At 33.7% G+C, this 23,417-nt stretch overlaps 1 non-coding gene across 1 annotated transcript; it reads right to left on the bottom strand.

Annotated features, from left to right (window-relative positions):
* Positions 1–17,368: 17,368 nt before the first annotated feature.
* Positions 17,369–17,474, bottom strand: LOC121225641 (small nucleolar RNA R71). Its single transcript, XR_005923497.1, has one exon. It is a non-coding gene; the product is annotated as a small nucleolar RNA R71 (small nucleolar RNA).
* Between the last annotated feature and the right edge of the window lie 5,943 nt (positions 17,475–23,417).

Here is a 23,417-nt window from a genome sequence, read left to right on the forward strand (position 1 = left end):
TATGGCATGTATAGCAAAATTCGTACATACAACACGTAGTCCGAGAACAGACTAAACCTGCTCTGATACCACTAAACATAATGCCCCCACACCCGAGACCATCACCGGAGTCGAGCTTGAGGGGTTACCGAACATAATTTATCAATTTAAGAACTTCAAATCATTTGTTTCTACATTCACAGCTTTCTAGCTACTCGCATCATAGTTACAAGAAAAATCATATCTCGAGTTAAGAAACTCGAAATCAAGATCTGTAAATTTTCCCTTAATCTAGACTCATATATCTATTTACTGATTTTTTTCTAGAATTATTTATTGGGCCAATTAGTACATTTTATTAATTAAAGTATCCCCTGTTTCAGGGTTCGACTGCTCTGACCTCTGTGTATTACGAATCAGATATATCTCTATAAAAAATTTCAATGACTATGAGGTTTATTTCTATTAAAAGTATACTCAATAAGGAATCTGTACATATAAATAAAAACTTCTAATTATTTTAGTAAAATTTATTATGAATTTTTAAAGTTAGAACAGGGGATCCAGAAATCACTCTGGCCCTGTTTCGTAAAAGTTTAAATATCTCATAAAATATAATTTATATTTCTATTTTGTTCAATCCATATGAAAATAGACTCATTAAGCTTCAATTTCATAACTTAATCATCATTTAGTTCCATTTATACTATTTTTAGTGATTTTTCAAATTCATGTTATTGCTGCAGCAATATTCTGTTTTAAGGCAAATTTCATCTTTTCATGAGTTGTTATGAACTAGATAACCTATTAAACTTCCATGATATCAAACATGATCTAAATTTAACCATCACCATGACTTATCAATATCAAACATTTTCTCAACCAATCATGGCCATATCATAAAATTATTTACACAAAATAAGTATATTGCTATACATGCCATACTTAAGTTTTACAAGCCATTTACCCCGATGAAAGTCCTTTGGATAGTGTGATCGAACCTTCGACCCGTCCCGATTCCCGAGTTGGCTTGTTCAAAACTACAGTAAATAAAGAGGAGGGAGTAAGCATAAATGCTTAGTAAGTTCATATGTAAATAACAAGTAACATAACAATACAAATATACCAAACAACTTTAGCATGGTATCACCAAAACATATATCACATTTCTAAACATCATTCATCATCTTACCACCTTATCGTTGTTGTATCTATTTTCAACCCGAGGGTTAAGAACATACCTGTCCAAAGTGTCCATTTCACAACACTTACCAAAACATCGCTTGCATCTTAAGTGTTCTTCCATTTCACTAGAAATTTCACCCGTTGAACACATCGGAATATAACTCGGATTTGTGGTCACGAAAACACTATTCTGATTAAGCCCTAATTCAGGATATTACAGACTCTACAATGACCCATATTTGAAACAGGCCCGATCATTAAATCTACAGTCGCTGGGATGTCGTTTACCACAATGTTTGTACTCGGGTCGATTAGGCCTGATGTTACGAACACTAGCTACTGAGGTAGCTTTCGAACTCACAGGTGGTCTATCTCAATCACGTCTAGAATAACCCGTAGTAGTCTTTGAATGACTAAAGTCATCTCGAAACTTCTTGGATGCTGAATGAAATGACTTACTCAATGATCTTTTTCGCACATCTCTAGCTTCAAAATCAGCTGTTCTTTTCTCTTTTCCAAGTTCTTTAGCTTTGCATGCTCCCTCGACAAGTATCACAAACTCTTTTATTTCCAGAATCTCGACTAATAGCTTGATGTCTTCATTCAAACCCTCTTCAGATCTTTTACACATTATAGCTTCAGTTGAAACATATTCTCGTTCATATTCCATAATAGACATACATCACTGTTTCAGCTCAAGAAACTCTTTGTGTTTTTTTATCTATGAATCTCTAACTGATGTATTTCTTTCTAAACGCAGTCTAAAAGAATTCTCAATTGACTCGTTCTTTCAGAACCACAGAAATCAATGTTTTCCACCAATTATAAGTCGTATCTCTCAAAAGTGAAACAACACATTTAAGACATTCTTCAGGAGTACATGACATTTCATCAAACACTCGTATTGTATTCTCGAACCAGAACTCCGCTTTCTCAACGTCATCATCAGTAGTAGCACAAAGCTCTTCAGCTCCATATTTTCTAATTTTATCAATCGGAGGCTTACTCAATTGAATTGGATTCACAGCTTGTGGCATGACAGGGAGTTATGGAGGATTAGGCGGGGTGAAGGTTGTGAAGCAGCCGGATTAGTTATAATATACTAAGTGAGCCACTCATTCATCATTTGAAAGAAGGCTTGCTTAGCCTCTCCCTCATGGCTACTTGTAATCAGCCTAGAATCAGCCGGTGTTGCCCCTTGAGCAGGAGTGGGCATATTACTTTCCACATCATCAGCTACAGCTCAATTGGGATTCATTTACTATACGATAAACACATTTTAACTGTCAAGAATCATCATAGTATCGCAGTTTATATATATGGCATGTATAGCTAGACTTACACACGCTACGTCAGTCCTAGAATCGACTAAACCGTAGCTCTGATACCAATCAAATGTAACACCTCTAACCCGTATCTATCGACGGATTAGGGTTACGAGGCATTACTGATCATATCACAGTTCATACAGATATTCATTACATTTCACAACTCAAAATTCAATCACATTAATGCTTGTAACTGAATCAAATATAGAGTCTTAAAATCATAACATTCATAACATTGCATAATTAAAACATAATCCAGCATATATCAAAACATATTTTATAAAGAACATATAACAAAACAACTATTTCATTAGTTGAATATCAAACCTGTTATTATATAGCTTTTGCACATATACAAATTAAACATCAAACGAACCATATTTCACTACTAAATTTTTCATTCATTTATGCGGCATTGGTGATATATAAAAAAAATGACCAAACACGCTTTAGTTACCATTATACCATGCGCATATTTCCTAATGTCAAAGCCATAACTAAGCATAATTATCGAATTAATATTATCTTATTCCATTAATTAATTCATGACTATACCAATTCACATGTTATGCACATTAATCTAAGTTAAATTAACCGCACGACATACTAGACATTCCTACACATATACTCATTTAAACAAGCATCATTTCAAGACCAAATATACTTCTTCTCTTGACACAAGTTTATATCCATATGGCCATATTAATTTGAGCCATTTTGAGCATATATAGTACTAAACGTACACCTAATTCGCATGCTTAAAATACATACACATAACCAATCACTTAACTACATATCCGGTCATCCAAGATAACTTCAATACATAACATAAACCATATCACATACTCATTAATATGAGTCTAATACTTTAGCTGAATATACTTATACACATTATTCACCATTTCAAAACCATTTCACCAATGCAAGCATACCATTTCAAATTGACTCAAAGTAACCATATCAAATTGACAAATATCCATAATATAGCATAGTCCACACATAACGAGTACAACCAATTTCAATATTAACATATAACTAAACAATAAACTACATGATTAAATCACCATTGAATAAACTACATGATTAAATCACCATTGCTGAATCACAAATTAGATTAAAACCATCATCTATATTTACAAATTAAGCTAATACAAGACTGAAAATCACTATCATTAGCATCATTAACAATCCACAACCAAAACACATCCATCATCCATATATCAAGTTTACCACACACATATACCATGACCAAAATTACTTAAACATTAGAACATTAGCATTAAGATCAAGCCATTTTCGCATGGCTAAATATATACTAATTTCAAGACCAACAAAAACAAATGCTAGCCTATACATGCCATAGGTTCGAAGTTCAAGCTTTTAAAAATACTGAAATAGCAATCGATAGTGTGACAGATTTCCTTAACAATCCCTGAGCTCGTAACTACCTTCCAAAATCTATAAAACATCAATCAAACACACACAAAATAAGCTTGGATAGCTTAGTAAGCTATAAGAAAATAAATCATCAAATAATCATTAGCATTATAATTTCAACTTGGTCGAATATAAACTATCTCATACACACATAAATCACTCTTTTAACATGCATAATTATATCATCATCTCAAGTACTATACTTACCTTATTTTCATGAACATTTAACTTCACACGAACTTGAACCATTTAGCTCGATTTCACATTCGATCTTAACTCGACATTGCCTGTTGAACCATTTGGAATCAATAAAGATACTCGGATAACTCGAAAAGCTCGTAAAATGCCAACATCCCAGATGAGATCTTACATGTAATAAAATATCGATGCCACTATCCCAGACAAGGGTCTTACACGAAATCATATACGATGCCAATGTCCAAGACATGGTCTTACATGTAAATCTCAAATCGATGCCAACGTCCCAGATGTGGTCTTACACGAAATCACATACTGGAATCCTATGTCATGACATATGTATCCTAACTATTCCTATGGTTCGTACGAGGCTTTTGGACGCCATAATTCGATCGATTCATACTCGTAACAAATCATTCCATGCTAAATTCAATTCGACAATGTAGTTACACATACATACAATTCAATTCGGCTATGTCCAAATTAAATACATTCAATTTAACATAATTTATTTACTTATGAACTTACCTCGTACGGAGACAAAACGGATTGAGACTATTATTCGACAACTTTTGATTTCCACCGATCCAAATCCGATTTCTTCTTTTCTTGATCTAAATTAATACAAATTAGACTTGTTTAATCATAAATTTATTCAAATTCATCCAAAAACACATAAATGGGTAAATTGCACTTTAGCCCCTAACATTTCACATTTTTCACAATTTAGTCCCTATTTCACAAAACACAAAATATTCAAAATTTCACCACACCCAAGCATAGCCGAATTTTACTTAAGTCCCTAGTAGCCCAATTCTTTCATTTATTTCACATTTTAACCCTTAAATTTTCAAATTTCACAATTTAATCATTAATATACATTTTTACCAAAAATCACTTAATTAAACATGATAATGTATCAACATATATTTATTTTTCATCATCAACCAACAAAAACCACAAGCTATCATCAATGTCAAATCATGAATACACCAAAAAATTCAAAAAATCAAACATGGGTTAGCTAGTATTCGAAGCAACGATCTCAAAAACGTAAAAATTATCAAAAACTGAGCTAAACACATTCCTTAATCAAGCTTGGACAAGGCCGAACCTAGCTTGTTCTTTTTCTTTTGAAGTTTCGGCCAAAGATGAACTAAAATGCATGGCCATTTCATGTTTCTTTTATTTAATTACATGTTATTTTACTTGTTACTAGTTTAACCTTAAGTATTTAATTAGAAAACTATTTAATGGTTGTCCATGCATATTTCTAATGGTTAAATTGCATCCTAAGGACCCCACATTATAAAATCCATAACAATGTAGCATTTTAACAAATAGCTAGCCACTTTTACATTTTACGCGATTAAGTCCTTTTATAAAATCGAGCACACAAACGATAAAATTTTCACACGAAATTTTCACACATATCACATATCATGCTGTAAGCACAGAAAATAATATTAAAATATTTTTTGACTTGGATTTGTGGTCCCAAACCGGGCTGTTACAACTCTCCCCCTTAAGGATTTTCGTCCCTGAAAATCTTACCAGCGAATAGGTTTGGGTAACTTTCTCTCATAGCATCCTCGGGCTCCCACGTAGCTTCTTCAATCTAGTGTTGATGCCATAAGACTTTCACTAAAGATATTTTCTTATTTCTCAAATCTTTAACCTCGTGATCTAAAATCTGGATCGGTTCCTCTTCATATGTCATATCAGACTTAATTTCAATCTCAAACGAAGAGATCATATGCGAAGGATCAGATCAATAACGTCGAAGCATGGATACATGAAATACATTATGAATCTTTTCTAGCTGATGGCAACAACAATCTGTAAGCAACCGGCCTGATACGCTCAATAATCTCATACGGCCCAATGAATCTCGAACTCAATTTGCCTTTACAACTGAATCGGAGTATTTTCTTCTAGGCGAGACTTTCAAAAACACTTTTTCTCCAATATGAAACTCAATATCTTTCCGTTTCAAGTCTGCATATGATTTTTGATGATTTTACGTTACTTTCAGACTATCACGAATTACTTTCACTTTCTGTTCAGTTTCTTTGATCAAATCAACCCCGTGTATCTTATTCTCACTGAGCTAAGTCCAATACAAAGGTGTTCGGCATTTGCAACCGTACAAAGCTTCGTAAGGTACCATTTTTATACTTGATTGAAAGCGTGCAAATTTAATCAATGGCAAGTATCGTTCCTACGTACCTTCGAACTCAAGAATGCAACATCTCAACATATCCTCGAGTATATGAATAATCCGCTCGGATTGACCATCTGTTTGCAGATGAAAAACAATACTGAAATGTAGCTTTGTACCTAATGCATATTGCAGCTTCTTTGAAAACGGCGATGTGAATCTCAGATCTATATCTGAAATAATAGAAATAGGTACTCCGTGCAATCTCACAACCTCGGAGATATACAACTCAACAAGCTTATCAAGTGAATCCATGCATACATGAATGAAATGGGCTGATTTAGTCAGTCTATCAACCACTACCCAAACTGCATCTTTCTTACTCAGTGACAGAGGCAAACCCGAAACAAAATCCACCGTAATTTTGTCCCATTTCTACTCGAGAATCATAATTGGCTGTAATAACCCAGATGGTATCTGATGCTCAGCTTTGACTTACTGACAAATTAAACACTTCGAAATAAATTCAGAGATATCGCCTTTCATAGCAGGCTACCAATAAAGTTTTTTCAGATCGTTATACATTTTTGTACTTCCCTGATGTACAGATAACCAACTACTATGAGCTTCATTTAAAATCATTTGAAATCTCAGCTATCATTAGCATCAATCTGAAATTCTGAATCAGTATTCAAATCACATTGAGCCCGTTTTGCTAACAATTCATTATCAACTTTCTAAGCTTTGTAAATCTGCTGTATAAATAACGGTCTCGTTTTCAATTCAGCTACAATCAAATCGTCATTAGATAGAGCTAATTGAGTGTTCATTGCACGTAAAGCAAAAAAAAGATGTACAACTCAAAGCATCAGCAACAACATTGGCTTTCCCTAGATGGTAGTCAATCACTAACTCGTAATCCTTTAACAACCCTAACCATCTTCGTTGTTGTAGATTCAAATCTTTTTGAGTCATCAAATATTTTAAGCTTTTGTGATCGAAATAAACGTGACATTTCTCACCAAACAGATAGTGAAGCCAAATCTTCAAAGCAAACACAATAGCTGCCAATTCCAAATCGTGTCTCGGATAGTTCTTTTCGTGCGGCTTTAACTGTCTCGAGGCATAAGCTATGAGTTTGCCTTCCTGCATCAAAACACAGCCCAGACCATTTAAAGATGCATCACTATAAATGAAAAATTCTTTACCCAACTCTGGTTGAACTAGCACCAGAGCTTCGGTCAAGAAAACTTTTTTGACACTTTTCTATCCATTCGAACTTAACATCTTTCTGAAGTAGTCTCGTCATCAGGGTTGCAATCATAGAGAAACCCTTTACGAACCGTCTGTAATAACCAGCGAGTCCCAGGAAACGTTGAACTTCGGGTACATTTCTCGAAGGCTTCCAATCTAATATTGCTAAAATCTTACTTGGATCTACCCGAATACCCAATGCTAACACTATATGCCCTAGAAAACCAACTTCACGCAACCAGAATTCGCATTTACTGAACTTTGCAAATAGCTGTTTATCTCGCAAATTTTGTAGCACTAATCTCAGATGTTCAGCATGTTTGGATTCATCACGGGAATAAATCAAGATGCCATCTATAAACACAACAACAAATCTATCCAAACACGGTCTGAAAATTCGATTCATTAAATCCATAAAAATGGCAGGTGCATTCGTTAGTTCGAAAGGCATAACTAAAAATTCATAATATATGTACCTCGTTCGAAAAGTAGTTTTCGGCATGTCAGAGTCTTTAACTCGCAACTGATAGTAACCTGATCTCAGATCTATCTTTGAAAACACTATAGCCCCTTTTAATTGATCAAACAAATCATCAATTTGTGGTAGTGGATATTTGTTCTTGATTGTCACTTTATTGAGCTGTTGATAATCGATGCACATTCTCATAGTTCCGTCTTTCTTTTGTACAAACAAAATCGGTGCAACCCAAGGCGAGAAGCTCGGTCGTGCAAATCCTCTATCCGTCAACTCTTGCAATTGGTATTTCAATTCTCTTAATTCTATTAGAGCCATTTTATACGGAGCTATTGATATAGGATTTGTTCCCGGCACTAATTCAATACCAAACTCTACCTCTCAGATCGATGGCAGACCTGTTAACTCTTCAGGAAAGTGTAAATTGAAAAATATATAGTATTTTTCCTATATAAATTATCACCTTTTTACTTAAATTTGTTGTTAAAACCAAGTAATTTTTTAATAAATTAATGAAATATGTGAAAATATGAAAAAAGGACGTAGAAATTATTAAAATGTGATTTTATGCTTTATTATATAGTTTTCATGCATAAAATGGCTTATTTTATATTAAATTAAGCATATTATATTTTTATGACATAAAGTGGGCCATGCATGATTAAATTAAATAATAAAATATAAAATTATATTAAATAATTCATTTTAAAATATTTCACTAATAATTTGGGTTTTAATTAACTTAATTAAGTTGGTAAAATTTAATTCTTTGGTCCTCTAACTTATTAATTTATTTTTGGACAGGTCTGAGAGCTTTATTTTGATTACAAATCGTCCAAATGGAGGCCAAGTCAACCCAAAATTCGGCTAAATATGGAGGTTCATAAACCATCTTTTGGTTTAATTACATAAGGTCCTTGAAGAGTTGAAGAAATCAGAGATTTGCCCGAAGATTTGCTGGTGTTGTTGTGGCACTCAAATTGACCAAGAATCAAGAAAAATCAGCCACATTCCCTCAATTCATGGCCGGTCACCCTTGGAAGGAGTTTTGAAAGATGGACACTCCTATTTTTAGCAAACTAGCTCCCATGCCTCACCTATAAACAATAGCCCCTTTCTCACTTTTTCAATCATCCCTCATCCCTCATTCATCCCTCACTCATTCATCATTCTCACCTCTCTCAATTCTCTTAGCTTTCTTAGCCCTCACGCCTATCATCATCTTTGCATAAAGATTTTGAGCAAACTAGCCTTTTAAAGAACCCTTGGTAGGCCACCTTGGAGAGCCATCAACAAAGGAGCAAAACGAAGGAACGAATGAGCCCTCATCAGTTAGAGTCTTGGGTGACAGCCACTCTGAATTGGGTTTAATCTTTCTAACTTCAATTTAATTCCAGAATGTTTGCTATGTGTTCTTTGTTCTTGTTTACAATAATGACATCTTAATTTTATTTAAGCTAGGATAATTGCTTTGATTTAATAATAATTATTTGATTCATGCTTATAATATTTGTGCCTCAATCGATCATGTTTTCTGTAATGCCCTCGTACCCGAGACCATTGCTGGAGTCAAGCCTGAAGTGTTACTAAACTTAATTCATCAATTAAACAACTTAAACAACTTATTACCAACCATGCATGACAACCAAGCATATGCACATCACCAATATCAAACATAACATAAATAGCTAGATTTATAAGTCAGAATCATTAGCTCACTAAAGACCAATATATTTGGCCAAATAATAATAATACATGTTATAAAATTAGGTCTCTATACATGCCACTCACTTGATAAATCTAGCATATGTGTTTATACTGTCAAGGTGTTGGCTTGATAGTGTGATGCTGCCTCCGATGGTCTCCAACCCTGAGCTAACCTGACAACACTAAAAGAAATGGAAAGGAGGGGGGTCAGCTTTATGCTTAGTAAGCTCACATGAAATAATAATAAGCAATTTACTAACATGCTTCCCACAATAAAACTAACTCATTTGTACACTTACACATGTTCTGGTTAAGCTGTTTTCTTGAGTAATAGTTACTAAGTCATTTATATTTAGAGTTACGGAACTCAAAATTAAGATCCGTAAATTTTCCCAAAAACTAGACTCATATATCTTTCTACCATAAAAATTTCATAATTTTTAGTCCAGCCAATAAGTACAGTTTATTATTCAAAATCTCCCCTGTTTTGCTGTTTAACAGCTTCGACCTTTCTTCACTAAAATTTATTTATCTTATAGTACAAAACTCGGATGATGTTCTCGTTTATTTTTATTAAAAGTAGACTCATGAAAGATTATAGGAATATAAATTTTACCCAAAATTATTTTTCTATAATTTTTAACAATTTTTACAAGTCAGAACAGGGGATCTCGAATTCATTCAGACACTATCTCACAAGAATTCAAATATCACATAATATGGAATTCTTTTACTTCCCCTGTTTCTTTTATGTGAAAATAGACTCAATAAAATTTAATTACATATTTTATTTGAAATTTAATTCAACTTACACAATTTTTGGTAAATTTTCAAATTCATGCACTGTTGCTGTCCAACACTGTTTTACTACTAAAGTTCACTTTTGCACAATTTCACTTAATCCCTTCCATTTTACCGAGGTTTGCTCAAATATCGAGCATATTGCTCATAAATTCAAATAAACATATACTTGCACTTGTTCATCACATAATCACTTTCACATTTATTTTCACTTAATCGATTTCCCGTTGAACTCATTGGAATAATAACAGATACACAATTGCCTACACATTTTCTCATTTCCACACTTGTAGCCGAAGCTATCTGGTATGCATAGTAGCCTGCACTTAGTACTACACATGCGACCAATTATTCGGTACACGCAGTAGCCTGCACTTAGTACTACACACGTGACCTAACCATCTGATACACGTAGTAGCCTGCACTTAGTACTACACATGTGATCGAAGTTATCAGGTACGCATAGTAGCCTGCACTTAGTACTACACATGCGACCAATTATCTGGTACACGTAGTAGCCTGCACTTAGTACTACACACGTGACCTCACAATAGCTCATTGGTATCGTTTCTATTCTGAAGGTTCAACCGGGAAATTCCTCACTTTTCAACATTTTACTAATTTGTCCTTAATCAATTTAAATTCATAATTTACATCAAATAATCATTTGATAGGCAGCCACATTTCATATGATAACAAAATATATTAACATAAAAAGAATCGATAGATTATTTATATACGAACTTACTCGAAGTGTCGATCTCACTATCCATAGTACCAATTGTCCATTCATAGTATAATAAGACACAACTCAAATAGAAAATCAGCTTTTAAGAATTTACATAACATAAATCACATATTTCATATATCACTTGTCATATATCATCATTTTCTTGCACTTCATGTAACATTCTTTCATGTCATATTTCCACATCATAAACACCATTCCATTAACTTTTCCAATATATTAAATCATACAATATATGCAATAATAGTAAGAAATATAATTCAAACATAACATTGCATTATTATTATCATAAGAACTTACCTCGATACAAAATATTAGCAATCGAGCTTACTCCTTGTAAACTTTGTTTTTCCCTCGATCACGACTTGAATCTCGTTTCTCTTGATCTATAATACCAAATTAATTTATTTAATACATACATTCATCAAAACAGCCTTTAATACGAACTTTGGAAAAATTACCATTTTGCCCCTAAACTTTTGCATAATTACACTTTTGCCCCTAGGCTCGGGAATTAAACTTCATCCCTTATTCTTATGTTTTATGACATGCTGATCATTTTTCCCTTCTATGACAACATCAAATTCTCACTCTAACATGCACTTATGACTATTAGGTATTTTTACCGATTAAGCCATTTTACTCGTTTTCACTTAAAACCGAGTAGCACAAGTTGTCTAACATAATTTAAAACCTCATATTCTATCATAAAACACCAAAATACACAAATTTCACCTATGGGTATTTTTCCAAATACGAACCTATTGAGCTTGGAAAGCTTGAAAACCCTAGCCATGGCTTCCCCCATGCTAATTTCGGCCTCCATATAGAGAAGATGACCATTTTGTGTTATTTTTCCCATTTTATTTCATTTAATATACAAATGACCAAAATGCCCTTACTACTAAACTTTCAAAAAAATTCCATCCATGTCCAATTTTTGTCCACAAACTTCAAAATGGTCTAATTACCATTTAAGGACCTTTGATTTAAAAACTCATAACAATTAAACACTTCTAACATGTAAAACTCAACTTTTGCACTTTTTACAATTCAGTCCTTTTGACCAAATTGAGTGCCCAAACGTCGAAATTTTTGAATGAAATTTTCACGAAATCATTCCGTGAAATCGTAGACCATAAAAATATAATAAAAATAAAATTTTCCTCGTCGAATTTGTGGTCCTGAAACCACTGTTTCGACTAAGCCCAAAATCAGGATGTTACATTTTCAATTAAAATCAAGTCTGTTGTAACACCCCCTACTCGTATTCATTGCCGGAATAGGGTACGAGGCATTACCGGAGTTTACTGAACATTTTCAGATAATTTTGAGTCATTTATTATTCATATTTTGAAATAATCATAACGTCTCTCTATTGGGCCCTCGAAGCCCAAAACATACATTAGAAACCAACTGGAATAAAATCGAGATCATAAAAAATTTCGCAAAATCTTAAATTATATTTTCATCTAAGTACTTACCATTTCAATGCTCCTTATAATTAAACATGTTACCATTCAATCAATAGCTTGGCACTTGTCTAAGCGTCAAACAACAACATTGTTAGTATACTTGCACATATTTCATAAAAATTCAACATTGATATACCTATTTTCTCAACATATCACACTTGAGTTTAATAATAGTCTCAACTTACATAATTTCCTTGTATCAACATATCAAAGATAATTATATATGTACATGTCACAAAATATATTATTCTCTTACTGTTTCTTCATAAGCATATATCATTCATTTCGTTATATCAATATTTCATGCACCATCATTTCCTTATATCTTGTATATATTTATTTCGGTAATAGTTCGCATTAAACTTAACATAAATTAAATTCCATGTACCTATCCTTATTTCATTTATCTATCTTCTTAATTATTTCATACAACTATTTTGTACATATATTTCCATATGACCAATTCCTGTAAACATTTCACACAACCATTTTATATAACCATGCCATCTGATACATATTACCTGAATATCGATTGTTCAATAGATATCTTGGCGTTTCTCTTCCTCGATCTTATTTATCTTCGACATGATGTCATAGTATCTTTCAACTATGGTTTTACTCGTTTTCTGTCATGTTGCCATGGTATCTTTCAACCATGGTCTTATTCATTTTCTCGTCATATTGCCATGGTATCTTTCAACCATGGTCTTACTCATTTCATATCAGGTTGCCATGGTATCTTTCAACCATGGTCTTATTCATTTCATATCACGTTGCCATGGTATCTTTCAACCATGGTCTTACACATTTCATATTAGGTTGCCATGGTATCTTTCAACCATGGTCTTACACATTCCATATCATAGAGCACACTCCCGTGAACTTCATCCTTACAGTGGGATTACCAGTCCAGGCTAAATCCCTTGTAATATAAACTCATAGAGTATTGTCGGGATTACCAGTCCAGGCTAAATCCCTTGCAACGACAACTACTCTAATGAGCTTGGATCTGAATTACCAGTCTAGGCTAAATTCAGACCCTCATTCGGATTACCCGTCCGGGCTAAATCCATTTTCCACATATTCTTCGGGAGGGCTATATCAGGATAGGATCACCCATCCGGGCTAGATCCTTTTTACCGTCAATTCCTTTTCAGAGATCCATTGAATTTTCCTTCCATTCAACCGGGATTTTTTTCCCTTTTTTTTCTTCAAATATATCAATGTTTCATAAATTTCCATATAATGAACATTCAAATCATATTCATATAAAAAAACATGCATTTCAAGCATTTAAGAATATAATTCAAGTTACACGAACTTGGCGAAATTGCAAAAATATCAAGATTAAGGGGTATTTTGGTAATTTACCATTTTCCCAATTTTCACCCGATCTTAAATTTAAAATTTCATTCAATTTATTAATTTAGATAATAAAAAAATTCATTCCCTTCAATTTGGTCATTTTTGACATTTTTACAAAATTACCCCCTGAAGTTTTACTTTTATTCAATTCAGTCCTTAAGCCTAAAACATGCAAATTAGCCATGCTAGCTGGATATTCATATATATTTTCCTCCTCCTCCTCTCCATTCCACATCCTTAATGTATATAACACACTTGTAAGTAACATTATCTATAATCTTTATTATTTACTTTTATGAATGTTCAAGCTGTCCCATCTGTGTCATAGTCACTAAATTATTTATATCTGGAGCTATATAACTCCAAATTAAGATCCGATAATTTTCCCTGAAACTAGGCTCATATATCTTCTTACCATAAAATTTTTAGAATTTTTGGTTAATCCAATAAGTACAGTTTATTCTTTAAATTTACCCCTGTTCTGTTGTCTAACAATTCTGACTCTTCTTCACTAAAAATTAATTATATCCTCGTACAAGATCCAAATGATGTTTTCATTTGTTTCTATGGAAAATAAGCTCTTTAAGGATTCTAAACATATAAATTTAAGCCCCTAATTATTTTTCTCCAATTTTTTATGATTTTCTAAAGTCAAAATAGGGGCACCCGAAATCATTCTGACCTTGTCTCATAAAATTTCTTATATCTCATGATTCACAATTTCATTGCTTACATCGTTTCTTTTATAAGAAACTACACTCAATAAGCTTTAATTTCATATTTTATTCATCCTATAATTCGATTTATACAATTTTTGGTGATTTTTCAAAGTTACACTACTGCTGCTGTCCAAAACAGTTTTAGTGAAAAATGTTGATTTCCATTTTTCCCCAAATTTCACAGTTTATACAATTCAGTCCTTGCTCAATTAACCCCTCAATTAAGCTAATTTTTCTCAATTAATACTTTAGTCTATCATTTTAAACTTCTTCATAACCCCTAAAAATCAGAACTTTAACATTAGACATTAATTCCAAACTCTTTCTTAATTAGGTCCTAAAATAAATTTCCATCAATTTTACTTGATAAAATCATCATATACCAAAAGTAAAGCTTCAATTCTATGATTATTCATCATATTATTTCAGCACTCACCCATAAAAACTTTAAAAATTAGCCATGGAATCAAAAACTAATGAAATAGTAAGTTGGACCCAATTGTAAAATTCCAAAAACATAGAAATTTCAAGGAAAAAGCAAGAATTAAACTTACATGAAGCTAGAGCATGAAAACCAGATTGAACCCCCTTCCATGGCTATTTTTCAGCTGATGAATATGAAGAGAAATGAAGAGAATTCTGGATATTCCAATTTAGTCCCATTTTTATTTAGCTAATTTTGACAATTTTCCAATTTTGCCCTTATTTCACCCATTTCCTGATTTTTCTCAGCTATTGCCGCCCAAAATATCTCCTTTGGGCTTATTTTCACTTTAGGTCCTTCCTCATTTGACAATTGAGCTATTTAATTCTTTTAGCAACTTTTACACATTTTCCAATTTAATCCTTTTTATTTAATTGACCACCCAAGCGTCAAAATTTTCTAACGAAATTTTAATACTACCTTATTGACATTCCATAAATATTTATAAAAATATTTATGGCTCCGTTTATAACATCGAGATCTCGATACCTCTTTTTTCTCAATTTCTTGAGCAAATAAATCTTTATAAAACACAATTTATTATTCCAAAAATCTTTTAAAAACTACATTTGGCTGTAAATATTAAATAAGATAATCTACGAGTTCATTTGTCAGATTTGATGGTCTCGAACCACTATTTTTGACATCGTTGAAATTCAGGCTATTACATCTGTATTTCGTTCATATGTGATTGAAATGCACCTGAATTAATTGAGTGTTCCTAACCAAACGACAGGTATTGGACGCATAATTGAAATGTGAATTCTCAATTTAGATCCTAACCCGATTAAATTGCAGGTTGCATAACATCCCTAACCAGGCTTTGTTATTTGTATAGTTTTTAGATTTGTGTGATTAAACTGTTTCAAACCTAATACATCCTATTACTTCGCATGAATACTAAGAAACCCTTAGTAAATAAGGATCAGTAAAATGCGTATTTACTAACTAAAGGATTCTGAAAGGACCTAACGTGGTTTCCAAACTCATTAAAGATCGAGTTACCATGGAATGTTTTTCCAAATATTGATAAGCTTGTTGATAATAATTTGAGTTTAATTAAAGTAATTGTCCTAGCTTATTTATGTTATAATTGTTTCTTATTGTGTTAATTATGCTAAAATCTATCTCATTCATATAGTTTGCATACTTAGGATAAATTGCATCAAGGATCATTGCATTTAGTTTCATATACTTAATTTTTCATCACTTCTCAATTATATTGTTTTTATTTATCAAATTGTAAATACACTTTTACAAATTAAGTGACTTAGTACAAATACAATCCCTGTGGAGACGATAAGTCGATACTTACTTATTACTTGGTAACGACTGTGTACACTTGCACAAACTCGAGCGTTACAAGTTTTTGGCACCGTTTCCGGGGATTGTCAACTGTTGCCATAGTCATTTTTTGTGAAATTATTTATTTTCGATTTGGTTATTTCTAACAGTACTAACTTATTCTTTTTAATTTTGTAATTTTCTTTCCAAGTGTTTATGAGCATAGATCGGATTATCGATTTACTCCTAGTAGACCCAGAAATTGAGGGAACTTTTAGACAAAAAAGACGTGAACGAATAACTCAGAGATAGAACGAGATAGACCTTGGAAATCAAAATCAAGACTAAGGTAATGAAGCCGAACATGTACAAAATCCTATCCTCATTTCCGATGATAGGGATCAATGCATCAGACAATATGATGTGTTGCTTTTCAATAAGTTAAATCCAGGAATTAGAAGGCTAGATATTGAGGCAACCCAATTCGAATTAAAACCAGTGATGTTTCAAATGCTACAAACGATGGGCCAATTTAGTGGTATGCCCATAGAAGATCCATATCCCCACCCTCGATTGTTTATGAAGGTGAGTGACTCATTCAAGATAGCCAGTGTGATTGAAGACGCACTAAGGTTAAAGTTGTTTCCGTACTCGTTGCGAGATCGAGCACGAGCATGGCTCAATTCATTGCCACCAAGTTCTATATCTACATGGCAAGAATTAGCAGAGAGATTTTTGGTTAAGTATTTCCCGCCTAGCAAAAATGCTAAGTTGAGGAACGAGATCACAACTTTCCAACAATTGGATGACGAGTCTTTGTATGAGGCTTGGGAGCGATTCAAGGAGTTACTTCGTAGTGTCCTTATCATGAGATTCCTCATTGTATCAATTTGGAGACATTCTATAATGGTCTCAATGCACATACAAGATTGATGGTAGATGCTTCTATGAATGGTGCAATTTTGTCTAAGTCTTATAATGAGGCTTATGAGATCATCGAGAGGATTGCGAGGAACAACTATCAGTAGCCAACAAATCGAACAGCTTCAGGAAGACGTGTAGCTGTGGTTCATGAAGTTGATGCTCTCACTTCGTTATCAGCTCAGGTATCGTCTATTTCCTCTATATTAAATCAGTTTACCGGTAATGGTGCTAATAATTTTGTAGCTCAACCACCAAGTCTGTTTGAAGCAGTTTCCTGTGTGTACTGTGGGGAAGGTCATTCTTTCGAGAGTTTCCCATTGAATCTCGAGTCAGTATATTATGTGGGGAACCAACATCAAAATAGGAGTGGACAAGGACCCCAGTCTAACTTTTATAATCCTTCATGGCGTAATCACAGCAATTAAGGAAATGGACCAAACAACAACTTTATGCAACATAGACCCAACCAATCTCAGGGGTTTAATCAGCAAGCTCCAAAACCACCTTAAGCTGAATCATCAAATAGTTTGGAGAACTTGTTGAAAGCATACATGGTGAAAAATAACGCTTTGATCCAGAGTCAAGCAGCAACACTAAAAAATTTGGAAAACCAAATGGGTCAATTAGTTGAGGAGCTTCGTAATAAACAACAAGGAACCTTGCCAAGCAATACTGAGAATACAAGAAATTTGGGTAAAGAACATATCAAGGCAGTGGCATTGTGAAGTGGTAAAATTTTGGAACCTCGATTGATTGATGTTGAGGACGAGCTTATTGAAAAGAGGGAAAGCCAACCAGCTGTTGATGTCCCTACACTAAAAGATTCAGAATCTGCAAAGACTGACAAGGTAAATCCTCACTTAGTGAATTCAGATACTTTAACATCTTCTTTAGATGCAGATTTTCCTACTCAGAAGAGTTGTTCGGTTCGACCAAAAGTTCTATCACCTTCATATCCACAAAGATTGCAACAACATAAGCAGAAACAAGAGGTCCAATTCAAGAAGGTTTTGGATGTTCTGAAGCAATTATACATCAATATTCCATTGGTAGAGGATTTAGAACAAATGTCAAATTATGTGAAGTTTATGAAGGATATATTATCCAAGAAGAAACGACTGAGTGAGTATGAGACTGTCGTTCTGATAAAGGAATGTAGTGAGTTCCTGCAAAATAAGCTGCCACCGAAATTGAAGGATCCGAGAAGCTTTACGATACCCTGTAACATTGGTGAATCTTATTGTGGTAAAGCTTTGTGTGACTTAGGAGCAAGTACCAACTTGATGCCTAAGTCTATTTTCAAGATGCTAGGGACAGAAGAAGTAAGACCTACAACTGTGACGCTTTAGCTAGCGGATCAATCTTTAGCATACCCTGAAGGAAAGAACGAGAATGTTTTGGTAAGAGTTGATAAATTTATTTTTCCTATTGATTTCATTATTCTAGATTTTAAAGCAGATAAGGAAGTGCCAATTATCCTTGGGAGACTTTTCCTAGCCACAGGAAGAACGTTAATTGACGTGTAGAAAGACAAACTCACTATACGAGTTCAAGACGATCAGGTAACTTTTAACATTCTTAAAGCAATAAAATTTCCCGATCTGACAGAAGAGTGCTCAGTTATGGAAGAAATAGAAACCTTGATTTCTATGGCATCTTGAAGAAGATCCATTGGAGAAAGCCTTAGGGTTTAACCCTTTGAAGGATGAAGAAGGTGAAGAAAACATGGCTGTGATGGAAGCCAACTGGAGGAATTTTATTCAATCAACACGGTTTAAACCGTTGGAGTTGAAAGTCAGAGAATTTGTGCAACCCAAATTGTCAATCTAAGAACCACCTACACTCGAACTAAAGGTACTTCCTTCCCATTTGAAATACGTTTATTTAGATAATTGTTCTACTTTGCATGTGATTATTTCAGCCGAACTGACAAAAGATCGAGAGGAGCAATTAATTTCTGTTCTAAAGAAATTTAAGAAAGCAATTGGTTGAATTATAGCTGATATTCGAGGTATAAGCCCTTCATTTTGCATGCACAAAATTATTCTAGAGGAAGGTGAAAAAGCTCGAATTGATGGGCAAATGAGGCTTAATCTTATTATGTAAGAAGTTGTGAGAAAGGAAGTGATCAAATGGCTAGATGCAGGAATCATCTATCCTATTTCAGATAGTTCATGGATAAGTCCGGTACAGTGTATCGAAAAAAGGTAGAATTACGATTGTTGAGAATGAACGTAACGAATTGATCCCAACAATAACTGTTACTGGTTGGAGAATTTGTGTTGACTATAGAAAGTTGAATAAAGCCACTCGGAAGGACTATTTTTCATTGCCTTTTATGGATCAGATGTTAGATCGGCTGGTAGGTAATGAATTCTATTATTTTTTAGATGGTTATTCGGGATATAGCTAAATAGTTGTCACTCTAAAAGATCAACATAAAACAACCTTTACTTGTCCATATGGTACGTTTGCTTTTAGGTGAATGTCTTTTGGTTTATGCAATGCATCTACAACATTCCAACGATGCATGATGGCAATATTCACTGATATGGTTGAAAATTTTGTTGAGGTTTTTATGGATGATTTTTCTATTTTTGGTAACACTTATGATATTTGTTTGATTAATTTAGCTAAGGTACTAAAGAGATGGAAGAGACGAATCTAGTCCTTAATTGGGAGAAATGCCATTTTATGGTTAAGGAAGGGATTGTCTTAGGGCATAGAATTTTAAAGAAAGGAATTGAAGTCAACAAAGCAAAGGTAGACGTAATTGAAAGATTATCGACCCCAATGAATATGAAAGGAGTCAGAAGTTTCTTAGGCCATGCAGGTTTTTACCGAAGGTTTATCAAAGATTTTTCGAAAATTTCTAAACCACTATGTTTGTTGTTAGAGAAAGATACAGTGTTCGATTTTAACAAAGCATGTTTAGAAGCTTTTGAAGAGTTGAAAATAGGGTTAATCTTAGCTCCAATAATCATTACACCTGATTGGAGCACACCTTTTGAGTTGATGTGCAATGCAAGTGATTAAGTTGTTGGAGCTGTAATGGGTCAAAGAAGGAATAAAGTGTTCCACCCCATTTACTATGCAAGTAGAACCTTGACGGGAGCCCAACTCAATTATACGATAACTGAAAAGGAACTATTTGCTATAGTTTTTTCTTTTGACAAATTCCGCTCATATCTTATAGGTACCAAAGTTACAGTATTTACTGACCATGCGACCATTAAATACTTGCACACGAAGAAAGATGCAAAACTGAGGCTAATTCGTAAGATATTTTTACTCCAAGAATTTGACCTTGAGATCCAAGATAGAAAAGGTGTTGAAAATCAAGTAGCTGATCTTCTGTCGAGGTTGGAGAAGATAAGGTAACTCGATCACATATGCCTATCAACGAGAATTTCCCAGATGAGCACTTATTTGAGGTGAGTCGAATTCATGAAACACATTGGTTTGCTGATTTTGCTAATTATCTTGTATGTGGAATAGTTATTCAAGAATTGACATATCAACAAATGAAAAAATTCCTTCATGATAGTCGGTATTATTTCTAAGAGGACCTGTTCTTGTTTAAACAGTGTGCATATAATATAATCTGAAAGTGTGTAGCTCAAAGTTAGATTGTTGAGATCTTACATCATTACCATTCATCTCAAAGTGGAGGACACTTCGGTGGTGCACGTACCGCAGCAAAGATTTTGCAAGCAGGTTTCTTTTGGCCTACACTATTTAAAGATGCTTATGCTTATGTGAAGAACTGTGATAGATGTCAAAGGAGCGAAAACATATCACAGAGGAATGAGATGCTGTAACATTCTAAAATAGGGTCGAGGCAGAACAGTGGTTTTGGGATCACAAATCTGACATTGAAATATTTCTTTTATGATTATTATGAGGTCTAGAATATGAAAATATGCATGCGCTAAAGTTTCATGAAGAAATTCTATGAGTGAGGTGTCCAATTGAAAAATAAGGACCAAATTGAATAAATTACAAAACTTGGATTCTAGAAGAAATTTGCATGAAATTGCTTTAGATTATTAATTAGAAGTCCTTAAAAACCAATTTGCCCAATTTCTATTTTTTTTGACAAAAATGGGCATGTATGGATAAAATTTGAAAGAAAGGGCTTAAGGGCATTTTGGTTATTTAGCTAATTAATGAAAGAAAATGGGAAAATAAGCCAAAAAATCAGCCCATTCTATCCATGTTGCTGCTGAAAATTAGGGTTCTTCATAGCTAGAGTTTTCAAGCTTTCCAAGCTCAATAGTAAGTGCTCTCTAGCCCCGTTTTTAATGTTCTTCGTATTTTTAAAATCCCGATAACTTACTCTCTCCATTTCTACCCATATTTTGAGTTAGGGTTCATGTATGTAAAGTGACCCATGTGTGACATGTTTATTCTTTGATGATTTATGGATGAATATGAAAGTTGGATGTGTGTTACACATCTATTTCTAGGTGATTTTCATGAAAAACCCTTAAAAAGACCTTTTTGCAAAAGGTGTAAAATATGTGGTAGAAATGTGAAATAATGGAAAAATGTGGGCTACCATAAGAGAAAAGAACATTCTAATAGGCTTGGGTAATGTAGAAAATTCATGCATTTCATCATACGAGCATAGGGACTAAATCGTAAATAATGTGAAAGGTTAGGGGAAAAATGGTTATTTTGTCCGTGGGTGAAATTTAGACTCGAAAAGAATAATGTGTATTAATGATTCATTTTTATTATTATATACCCCGAGGAACAAATTTTGGAGGTTGATCGAGGAAAACGAAAAGTTTCAGAATAGCCGAAATGCGAAACCGAAACGAGTACCAGGTAAGTTCAAATAAGTTTAAGTAAACTATTAATATGTCTAATTGCATGTTTTATGAATGTATGATAATTGGTTATAATGATGGCATGAAAATCCATGAAATATGTTAATAATAATGATATGATAATAAATGTCCCGGTTGAAGTCAAAAGGGAAATTCGATGGATAAACCATGGCTTACATGAATTGAGTTCCTGCATGTGTTGCAGAAAAGGATTTAGCCCAGACGGGTAATCCGTTGATCTCAAATATAGAAATGATCTAGCTCGGACAGGTTCCTTGAGTGATTGAGCATCCCGAAGAATATGGGTGCGTTGTGGATTTAGCCCGGACTGGTAATCCGATTAGGGTCTGAATTTCGCTTGGACTGGTAATTCAGATCCAAGCTCATTAAGGGTGTTTGTCACTAAGGGATTTAGCCTGGACTGGTAATCCTACTATATGATGTGAGGTTCGCGGGAACGCGTACTTGAGATGATCGCTCTTATGACTTGACGGTAAATAGATAATCCATTGAGATTTCTGAGAAACTTCACAGGATTAACATGAGATATAAAAATGAAAATGCTAAACGATGAGCTCATCTAAAACTAACTTACATGGTGTATTGTTATGAGACTAACTTGTTGATTGAGAACATGTGATAGGGAAACTATTTCATGCTTGTTGGTTTTATTGCCTAATATGGATACATGCTAATTAACTGATAAGTTTACTTTTGAGTTATTCGGGCTTACTAAGCATGTAAATGCCTCTTTTTCTTGTCTTACAGAGCTCGTGGACTCGTGAAGATTGGGAGACGGTCGGAAAATCAACACACTATCATCTTGTCTAACTTTGGTATATAGATACTCTTATTTTGTTCAATGGAATGTATAGGGCTTTTGTTATTTTGTTATACGTGTCATTTGATTAGCCAATATGAAGGCTTATAAAAGTATACATATTCACTTGTATATGGCCAGGGGAATTGGCTCATTTTGGTGTAGGTTATGACCTACCAAATTGTGCATGTTATGTGCCAATGTTCTTGTGATGATTAAATATGGTGTGTTACAATCA

This window comes from Gossypium hirsutum, chromosome A03, assembly GCF_007990345.1.
Source record: "Gossypium hirsutum isolate 1008001.06 chromosome A03, Gossypium_hirsutum_v2.1, whole genome shotgun sequence".
Taxonomy (NCBI): domain Eukaryota; kingdom Viridiplantae; phylum Streptophyta; class Magnoliopsida; order Malvales; family Malvaceae; genus Gossypium; species Gossypium hirsutum.